The sequence below is a fragment of the Canis lupus genome, chromosome 2 (assembly GCF_048164855.1).
Source record: "Canis lupus baileyi chromosome 2, mCanLup2.hap1, whole genome shotgun sequence".
Classification (NCBI taxonomy): domain Eukaryota; kingdom Metazoa; phylum Chordata; class Mammalia; order Carnivora; family Canidae; genus Canis; species Canis lupus.
Genome location: NC_132839.1, coordinates 68,860,292 through 68,871,950, shown reverse-complemented (window position 1 = coordinate 68,871,950; position 11,659 = coordinate 68,860,292).

The following is an 11,659-nucleotide window of genomic DNA, read 5'->3' as shown; positions in this document are numbered from 1 at the left end:
CCTATCATTCTACATGAACATTTGGAATACTTATTTGTATTGAATGAAAAAGGGGTGCCTGGGTGCCTCACTCGGTTGAGTGTTTTCCTTCAGCTCAGGTCATGATCCGGGAGTCCTGGGATCAAGCCCTGCATCAGGCTCCCTGCTCCATGGAAAGTCTGTTTCTCCTTCTCCTCTCTACTCCTGTTCTCTCTCATTATGTCTGTCTCTATCTCTGTATCTCCCAAGTAAATAAATAAAATCTTAAAAAAAAGAAAATAGTGAAACAATGTGAATTGTAATATTTTTACTTGGTAAATCCAGTTTAGCACATACAGAAAATTATTTTTCAAATGTGAATGAATAATATATCTACAATTGAAATGTATTATTTTCAAATTGGCAATAATTTGTTTTAAAAGTGAAAAAAGAGGGGCACCTGGGCACAGTTGGTTAAGCGTCTGATTCTTGTTTCAGCTCAGGTTATGATCTCAGGGTCATGAGATCAAGCCCTGCATTGGGCTCCATGCTGAGCATGGAATCTGCTTGAGATTCTCTGTCTCCCACATCCCTTGACCCTCCCTTTTGTTCTCTCTCTCTCAAAATAAATAAATACATCTTTTTAAAAAATAAAAAAAAAAAAAGAAAATAATTTTTAGTGATCATCAACAGTTACTAAAAAAATTTAATTGTAAAGAGGATATATGATGCTGAGTGGAGGAAAAATGATTTCTGAATGACATCAGTGAAAATGGCAGATTTCCAAAATTCACTCCTTTGTAAAGACAACACAAAACTGGAATAAATTGTCATAATCAAATTTTTCAGGACTCTGGAAATTACCCAAAAGCTTTCAAGAATTCAAGATTGTTTATTCAAGAAAAATGGCTGATTCTTGGTATGAGCAATGAGACTGCCAGTGTCCTAACATGACCTTGCCCCATTTCCTGCAGTCCAGTTCTATAATGACCTTAAAAATCAACAATTCGCTATCATGGTGGTAGAAGGGGACTAGAGTTCCTTCAAACCTCATTCTCAGGGTATTGACATTATTTCACCTGTCTAGTGTTTCCTTGAAGTCCCCACATGAAACATCTTTATTTGACCTAACTCAGCGCTTACCCAGTATGAAAAAATTTTTTCTCTGGGGGTTGTCAAAAACAATCACAGAAAATTGTATAACTTCCTAAGGAAGTGTTCCTATGTTTAACTTCACAGCCTCCTAAGATGGTGGATAACAGTTGAGGCAAACAATAAACTAGCTGAAAAACTTAAAAGGAAAGACTGGTGAATGAGATAGGCATGGGGCCCTGAAGAGTTTTGACATAATCTGGAAATGCCATGTGTATGTGTAGGTCTGTGTTCATGCCCAGAGATTTCCACATGCTCATCTGAAAAGGTTCCAGCTCTCATCCTTGCCTAAGTTTGAGGCTCTGCACAAGTAAGAAGTGAATCAAAGGGCAAATGTGTCAACTGTCCATCAGTCGTCTCTGTGAGTGTTCAAGGTATGCACAAACATGAATACAGAGCCCCTTGACAAAGACTGGGAGAATCCCTGGTTGCAGGTATCTAAGGAAACTCTGTATAGTCACAACTGACTATTCAGTTAATAAAAAAGAAATTTCAGTGGTCACACATGACAAAGAATACAGACTTTAAAGAATTAATTTGGGGTGCCTAGGTGATTCAGCTGATTAAGCAGCTAAGGCTCAGGTCACAATCCCAGAGTCCTGGGTTGGAGTCCTACATCAGAGTTCTTGTTCAATGAGGAGTCTGTTTCTCCCTCTCCCTCTGCCTGCCACTCCCCTGTCTGTGGGCTTTCTCTGTCAAATAAATAAATAAAATTCTTTAAAAAATTAAAATTAAGAAAATCAAAGAATTAGTTCAGAAAAATCACTAAACAAACAAAAAGAGCAAACAATAGCAATGACAAATCTTAGTGAGAAGAGGGTCTGACTTACAGAACTGCCATCTTAAATTATTTTAACTGCCTATTTGTTTAACAAAAACAATTGTGCTGTATGAAGAAAGCAATAGAATATAGCCCATACACAAGGAAAAGAAAAATGGTCCATAGAAACTATACCTGAGGAGGTCCAGGCATTGTATTCACTAGACAGACTTGAAATAAGGCTATTTTAAATACTTTCCAAGAACCACATGTAACTTTGTCTAAAGAACTAGAGGAAAGTATGAGATAGATGTTTCACCAAAGTAAAGAAGAAAAAAATAGAAGAAGAAGAATTAGAGAAAAAGAGAATGAAACAGAAGTCCTAGAGTTGAAAACACAGAACTAAAATGAAAGAATCACCAGAGGAGGGTCCACAGCATATTGCAGCCAGTGTAAGAAAGGATTCATGCATGTGACAATGTTGTATGGAGATTATACAGTATGAAGAACAGAAAGGGAAAAGAATGAAGAGAAAAGAAAGACACAGAAACTTGTGGGACCTCACCAAGCACATCACACTCACATAAAGAAATCCTGGAGTCTCATAGGGCATGAAAAGGAGAAAGAGAAACTAGGAATATGTGAAGGAATCAAGTCCACTTTCTACATCTAATGAAAACCTATACACTCACAAAGGGAAATGAAATCCAACTCAGAAATCCACACTTAGGGATACCTGGGTGGCTCAGTGGTTGAGGGCCTTGCTTCAGCTCAGGTTGCAATCTCTGGGTGCTGGGATCAAGTTCCGCAACAGGCTTTCCATGGGAATCCTGCTTCTCCCTCTGCCTATGTCTCTGCCTCCCTCTCAGTGTCTCTCATGAATAAATAAATAAAATCTTTAAAAAAAAAAAGAAATCCACACTTAGACACATCATAATTAGAGGAATCAAAATCAGAGAAAACTTTCAAAGCAGCAAGAGAGAAATACTTATGCAGTTATTATACTTATACTAAATACTTATGCAGAAATACTTAGTCCGCAGTTAGACTAACAATTGATTTCTTAACAACAACAGAAAGATGAGGGACAGAAGCCAATGTGATACAATGAAAGTGCTGAAAAGAACACATGAAATTTTCTCCAGAATACACCCTATATTAGCCATAAGAAAATAAGAGGATTAACATCATATACAATATATTCTTCTACTAAAATGGTATGAAGTTAGAAATATGTAACAGATGGAAATTTAGGAAATTTACAAAGAAAGTGGAAATTAAACAATTCACTCCTACATAGCCAATGGGTCAAAAAAGAAATCACAAAGTGAATTTGAAAATGCATTGAGATGATGAAAAGGGAAACACAACATATAGAAACTCATGGGCTATAATGAAAACAGAGTTTAGATGGAAATTTATAGGTAATTTTGACTATATTTAAAATAATAAATAAAAAAATACTTATATTAGTTTTCGAGTATTGCCATGAGAACATGCCCAGGTGACTCGAACAACAAAAAGTTATTTTCTCAACAATTCTGGAGGCTAGAAGTCCAAGATCAAGTTCTTTACATGGTTGTTGCCCTCTGAGTCCTCTCCCCTTGCTGGTAGATGCCCACCTTCTCTCTGTGCCTTCACATGGTCTTCTCTATGGACCTGTGTGTTTCCAAATTCCTTCTTCTTTTTTTTTTTTTTTTTTTTTTCCAAATTCCTTCTTCTTACAGGGACATTAGTCATACTGGATCAGGGCTTACCCCAATGACCTCATCATAACTTAATTACCTCTTTAAGGCCTCTCCAAATACCTAATATCTGAGGCAGGTGGTGATGGGATTTCAGCATAGAAATGTTTGGCCCAAGGGCACCAGGGCAACTCAGTCAGTTAAGCATCTAACACATGGTTTGGCTCATATCATGACCTCAGAGTCTTGAGATTGATTCCCACAAGCTCCATGCTGATTGTGGAGCTTGCTTAAGATTCTCTCTCTCTCTATCTCTCTCTCCCTATGCCTCTCCCCTCACTTGCCTGCACTCTCTCTCTCTCTCTAAAAAAAAAGAAAAGAAAAAAATAGAAAGAAAGAAAGAAAGAAAGAAAGAAAGAAAGAAAGAAAGAAAGAAAGAAAGAAAGAAAAAAGAAAGGAAGGAAGAAAGAGAAAAAGAAAGCAATGTTTAGTTATGAAATTATCCACATTAGTATCCACATTCCATCTTAAGAAACTAGAAAAATGAGAATGAACTCAAAGCAATCAAAAAGAAGGAAATAACAATGATTAGAATGGAAACACAATAAAGAATAGAAAAACAGCAGAAAATAACAAACCCAAGATTTGATTCCTTGGAGAGATTTAAAAATTGACAAGTTAGTTATACCAATTAAGAAAAAAAGAAAGACTAATGAAATCAGGAATGAAAGATGATGCACTATTAGCACCCTTACAGAAAGAGACAGGATAGGAAGGTTTGTGAAAAGCAGTCATGTGCGACTCATTTGGCCTTTGCATAACTGCATAGACTGAGCCTCAGACCTAGAACAACACCTTACATGGATATAAGGAACCCTCACATCCCTGTTGTGTTTATTGACAGGTCTGAGCATATCTTTGCCCATTCTGGACTTAATATAGATTGCTTTGTTCTACTCAAAGCCTATGTGTTATTTGGCACCTGGCCAACCCCACTGCTACATCTATTTTCAGTGAGAGGGAAAGAGGTTCTTTGCCTGCAGCACAAAAAGGGTTCATGTGGTGCCATCTTCTCGCATCAGCTTGCAAGATGGGACCCATTGCCCAAGGGAACAGTTTCTCATTATTACTGCTGACCTTGCTGTCTCTGCTTTATATGTTCCATCCAGTGTATGAGTCACGTCTTCCTTGGTGATCCTGACATCTGCAAACCATGCACTGTCTTGGTATCCTGGGATTATTGCTCCTTATGGCAAACAGGTAACACTTGTTCAACACATGGAACACTATAAACATTCGCATGCCAACAAATCAGCAGTAAAGCAAAAAACATGTATTCCTAATAAAACAAAAACCCCTCAAGAATCAACAGAAAATCAAAATATACACTATTATAAGCAAAAAGAGTCAGTTATTCATCAAAAAGCTTTCTACCAGAAAAGCCCAGGATCAGATGGCTTCATTGGTAATATCTACCTAGTATTTAAAGAAGAGTTCACATCAATCATTTACTAATTCCTTCAAAATATAGAAGAGAAGGTGAGATTTTCCAACTTCTTCTGTGAAGTCAGTACCACTCTAATACCAAGATGAGACAAACATCTCACATAAAAGGAAACTACAGACTAATAGTCCTAATAAATGTAGACACAAACATTCTCAAAAAAATTAGCAGGAAACCTAACCTACCAACACATGTAGAGGAACATACATCATGACCAAGTGGGATTTATGTCAGAAATGTAAGCTGGGTTCCATGTATGAAAATCAGTCCATTTAACTGACCATATTAATAGAAAAGTGGACAAAACTAACACAATTATGTTATAAATACTCACAGAATGATCATTTGGCAAAATCCAATATCCATTTGCGATAAAAATGCTCAGTAAACCAGGAATGAAAAAAAACTTCCTTAACCTGAAAGGGGAATCTATGAAAAATCCACAGTTAACATCAGATTTAACAGTAAAAGACTGAGGTATTTCCCCACCATGAAGACCAAGGCAATGATTTCTGCTCCCATCACTTCTATTCTACATTGTACTGGAAGATCTAGGAAACAATTATGCAAGGAAAAAATAAAACAAAACATCCAAATTGAAAAGGAAAACTATTTTTATTCTCAGAAGCTGTAGTCTTTTATAGTCCTAAGGAATTTGCAAAATAACCATCAGTGCTAAAAACAAATTTAGCAATGTTGAAACTATTGATATAAAAATCAGTTCTATTTCTATATGCTAGCAATAAATAATCTAAATTTAAAATTTAAATATCATTTACAATAGCATCAAAGTGAATAAGATACTTAAAAATGAGTGTAATATGAAAAGTACAAAAACCTGTACACTGAAAACTGCAAAATATCATTATGAAAAATTAGGGTGCAGCCCGGGTGGCTCAATGGTTTAGCGCTGTCTTCAGCCCAGGGCGTGATCCTGGAGACCTTGGGATTGAGTCCCATGTTGGGCTCCCTGCATGGAGCCTGCTTCTCCCTCTGCCTGTCTCTCTCTCTCTCTCTCTCTCTCTCTCTGTCTCTAATGAATAAATAAATAAAATCTTAAAAAAAGAAAAAGAAAAAAGAAAAATTAGGGAAGGTTTAAATAGATGAAACAACATCTATATGCATGAATTAAAATACTTAATATTAAGAGGACACTATTTTTTAAATTGATCTACAGATTCAGCACAATCCCTGTCAAAATTCCAGCTGCCCTCTTAACAAAAACTGGCAACTTGATCCTAAAATTTATATGTAAATGCAAGAGAACCAAAATTGCCCAATCTTTAAAATGAAAATAAAGTTGCAGGATTCATATTGGCGACTTCAAAACTTATTATTACAAAGACTGTGTGGTACTGGCATAAAAATAGGTTTATAGACCAGTCAAATAGAATTGAGAGTTCCTACTTAGCCCATACATTTAGGGTCAATTAACTTTTTATAAAGATTCCAAGACAATTCACTAAGAGAAATAATACTTTTTCAACAAATAATGCTTGTATGTCTGGATATCCATACACAAAGGAATGAATTTGGGCCTTCACTGTGAACACAAAAATTAACTCAAAATGTGTCAAAGACCTGAAGGTAAGAACTCAAACTACAAAATTATTCAGGAAAATATGGGAGTAAGGCTTTGTGACCTTGGGTCATAAAGAGAATTTTTAAATGTGACACCAAAAGCATCAAAAACAAAAAGAAAACAATACTAAGTAAATTTGGCTGTAAAAAAAATGAAAATCTTATGAGCTTTAAAGGGTAACATCAAGAAAGAAAAGGGACAACAAAATTGATGAATACATGTGAAAATCATATATTTAATGAGTATCTAGTGTCCAGAATATATTAAGAACATTTACAACTCAAGAATAAAAAGACAAATCGCCCAATTGAAGAGAGGCAAATATTTGAATAGACATTTCTCCAAAGAAGATATACAAATGCCCGAGAACCACATGAAAGGATGCTTAACATCCTTATTCACTACAGAAATTTAAATAAAAACGAAAATGAGATACCATTTCACACACACTTGAATGACTATGATCAACAAGATGGACTATAAAAAGTATAGAAGAGGACATAAAGAATTTGGAATAAAATTTGCAAAGACTTTTGGAATGAAAAATTGTGCAGCTACTTTGGCAAACGGTTTGGCATTTCCTCAAAATATTATGCATAGAGTTACTACCTGACAAAGCAATTGCACTCTTAGGTATATATCCAAAATAAATGAAAATATATATCCATACCAAAACTTATAAACAGAAATATAACAGAATTATTTATAATATCCAAAAAGTGGAACAATCCTAATGTTTATCAACTGAGTAATAGATAAAATATTTTCAAAATACATAAAATGGAATATTATTCCATTATAAGAAAGAATAAAGTACTGGTGCATGCAACAACATTGATGAATGATGAAGCCATTATGCTAAAGGAAGTCAGACATAAAAGGTCACATCTGGCATGACTCCACTCACATACAATGTCCAGAATAGGCAAATCCTTAGTGGTGAAAAGTAGATCGGTTGTTACCAGACGTTGGGAGAGGAAGGAATGTGGTGTTGACTACTACTGGCTACATAGTTTCTTTTCAGAGCAAGGAGAAGTTTCCAGAATTAGATTATGGTGATGGTTGCACTTTAAAAGGGTGAATGCTATTATATAGGAATTAAAAGAGAAGGAAAAGAATCTATCCTACATGTCAAATACTCTAGGAATGCCATGAATACCCCCATGTGGTCTGTCATATCATGTCACATCTTGAGGCTCTCTCCTCTTGCTTCAATCAGCTTTGGACACTCAACAGACTCACAGGAGGGCTGTTGCCATTTACTCATGAAATACACAATGTGGATAAACATTAGTAGATATACAATGAACTGTCCAGGGAACATGTGTTTATTTTCACTGGAAATGGTGAAGAAATTCAAACTGTCTAAATCATAAAGAAGATCTTTATGTGAGATCTTCCTTGTTGGAGCCAACTTCCTCCTGGACTCCTACCCTGTCCTGTTCCATGAATCTGATAGACCATCATGAGCCAGTAGGATCAATCTCTCAGATACCTTCAGCTCATCCTTCTCTAGATGACACAGCATATTCCAACTATTGTTCTTAATTTGACAGGCTCACAGTTATCAAGTGTAGTTATCAACCTAAAATAATCTAAAAGAAATGTCACTATAATCTAATTCATAAGTATATGGGAATTGAGGATACGAGATAGAAATTAAGCTTAAAATCAATATGAGAAGTGCAGCATATGGGATACAATCAATAATATTGTAATAACTCTGTATGATGACCATACATATCATAGTGATGATAACTATACGTTGTGTGTGACTGTCAAATCACTAGGTCGTATACTTGGAATTAATATAAAATCGTATATCAATTATACTTGTATTAAAAATGTTTAAATCAATGAATTTCCTATTATTATGTCATGTTGCTTAATAAATAACAGAAACAATTGATGTGGGACAGCGCAGTCTGTGAATGGTAAGAGCTGGTGAGCGGGAGATCCCAGTGAGATATCTGTATGAAGTATTCAAGAAATGTGGTTTGCTTTTACTGCACATTAGTTTGAAAGAGGTGTGTGTGTGTGTGTGTTTACACACTCACAATGATGGTTACAGTGTATGTAATTATATTCTTAGAGTGATCATGGCCATTGGCAATGTAAACTAATCATTCTGATTACTGCTTTCATTAGGTAGTACCGTGATAATAAACCACAATCCTATATTTCAATAGCCTCCAACAACAAAGGTTTATTTCTTTCCTGTTTTACATGTCAGCAGCTGCAGGTTGCTGTGGCTCTTCTCAGAGCCTCCATTCACTTCGCAACTCAGCTTTAAGAATGAGCCCTTGACTTAACCTTATGATAAAAAGAAAGCAAATAACATTCACACCATACAGAAATCTTACAGCTTCCGTTGCAATGGGACAAGGTCACTACCTTTTTCCTTCTACTGCTCACAGCAAGTCATAGGGTCAATCTTGACCTCAGTGATGGGCAGCCATCTCTATATACTGGAGACCGGCGTCAGAAGTCACATGACAACACATCGAGCTGTAAATTCTCTTACAGGAGAGAAAAAAATAAGAAAAATAAAACAATTTATGACATTTATGCTGTTATATCTAAAAGAATCGGCCTTATACGTAGTGTTCTGTCTTTCATATACTGCCCCTCTAATATCCTCCAGTGTCCTGACGCCTGGCAACCCACAGGAATTCCCTGGAATTGGATCAAGTGGTTCAATCCTGTTTTCCCAGTGAAGGTGTTTGGTACCTTGTCTTTCCGTAAATTTTTTTCTGAAGCCTTTATTTTAAAAATTAATACCATAATTATTATCATTATTACCATGATTCTCCATTTATTTTTCTATTACCTCTAACTGTTAGCTACTCAAGACTAGAGCTATAGAAAATTCTCTTTGTTACTTGGATTCTGAAACTGTAAGTGTTCTGTGAGTGTTTGATAAATTAGTGACAGAACTACTCTCAAGATTAATTGTTAAGCTGGACATTTTACATCTTACTTGATGACATCCTTTTCCCTCCTTCTCTGCCTTCTTTCTATTAGTTGAGGGCCTTTTATTCATTCAACAATACAGTACGAAAAAATAATAAAGTATTGTTTGTATCATTCAGGGAACCAGTTACTAGAAGAAAGAAATACTTGAATAAAGAGTCAGATTAACTTAAATAACGTCCAGATCAACGTCACACACATGAAGCTGAAATCTGACAGCCTCCATATCTTACCAGCAATTCAGCAGGGCTTTTCGGTATTCCAATTTGGGGAGTTTTGAATGGCATTATCTTAATTGTAAAATGTCTAAGGGAATTCTGAACAAATTACCTTTATGTCAAAATTCTTTGGTCATGTTTTATGGTTGACACTTTCTTTTATTTTTCAGACAGCTGCCCTTCGTGGCTCATGCAAAACAATCATTTCCTCATAAGTCTTTATTTTTTATGGTTTTTAAACTGGCTTGCTGATGTTTAAACAATTCTCATTTTATTATTACCCAAATTTCATCAGATTGCCATTATCATCTCCTCATCTTGACCTCAATATATTAGAATTATCACCAATGTGTTGGTTGTTAATTAAATAATAAGTTATACCAGAAATGTTAACAATGTGCCATATCCCAGAGGGTTCATTTGGATGTGGTTAAAATAAGAACTAGTCACCTGAATTAAAATACTTACTGTTTGAGATAAAGGAGAAGAAGCAGAAACACTTTTTATAAACAACTGAAGTTCTATGAGAACAAGGATGCCTTTGCAGTAATAAAGTTTTTGAGGTAATGAAATATCTACAAGTTTGGCACTCTGTTCAGAACAGACATATCCACAAGGGATAAGGTAAAGAGTTACTTTTTGGTGGTATAACAAAGTTTGATCTCTTCTTTAAAATAGGTTTTCTCCACGATATAGGTTGATTGAGTTAGCTGATAATCTAATCATCCAACATTTCAGATACTTTTGAGGAAAACAATGGGCTCAGTTCTCTGAAATGATTACATTACTGTCATGAGAGGAAACTCCATTCCTTCTACCACTCTTTGATATCCTTCTGATTATACAAAAAATATTATGTAGATTCTTTGTGTCATGATTCAGAAGGAAATTTAAACAATTGTCACCTCCCAGAGATGGTGAATAAACTGTGAGGAAGCTGGAAATATGCCATTGAAGCAAGATATTTGCTACTAATTGCTGCACAACAGGTTACTACAAAACATAGAAGACTGAGATAACAATACATTTATTATACTACACAGTGTGTGTGTGTGTGGGGGGGGGGGTCATTTGGGAGTGATTTAATTGAGTCTCTCCAGCTTAATAAATCTCTCCTTAGGTAACATTCAAGGTATTATCCAGACTTGTCATCTGAAGCCTTGATTGGATTGGATGATCCTCTTCTACGATGGTGCCTTCATATGGCTGGCAGTACATGTTGGCTGTTGACAAGAGGTGTCAGTTCCTCCCAAGGTAGGCAGACTCCCCATGGGACTCTTTGAGTGCTCTCATGGACCTGGCTTACCCCAGAGCAAGTGAAACAAGCAAAAGTATGACAGACATTTTCAGACTATGCCTAACAAATTATCTAAAGTAAGTCTTTAGCCTAGAATTTGTTAACTTCAACATTATTGACATTTTGAGCCAAATAGTTATTTATTGTGGGGGCTTTTAAACATCAAAGGATGTTTAACATTATTCCTGGCTTCTAGATGCCAGTAGTACCTCTCCCAGTTGTGACTACCAAAAAAGTGCAAAATGGACCCCACTAAGAATCATTGAAACTCTTAGCACAAACAGGCTGCCAATTAATTCTAAAAGACACTATAGTTAGCAAAGATGATAATCAGGTTTTTAAAAAATGTTATTAAAAGAAAAAAAAAGAAGGAAAAAAAATCTTCTCTGAAGTGTATACAGTTTCATTCCAGTCCGCAAGTTGAAATCTGATACCATGTAGATTGAGAGACATATATAAATATTGACTGATCACTTCCTGTGGTCTGAGAAAATGACAGATCTGGAGGATAAGAAATGAATGGAACGTGG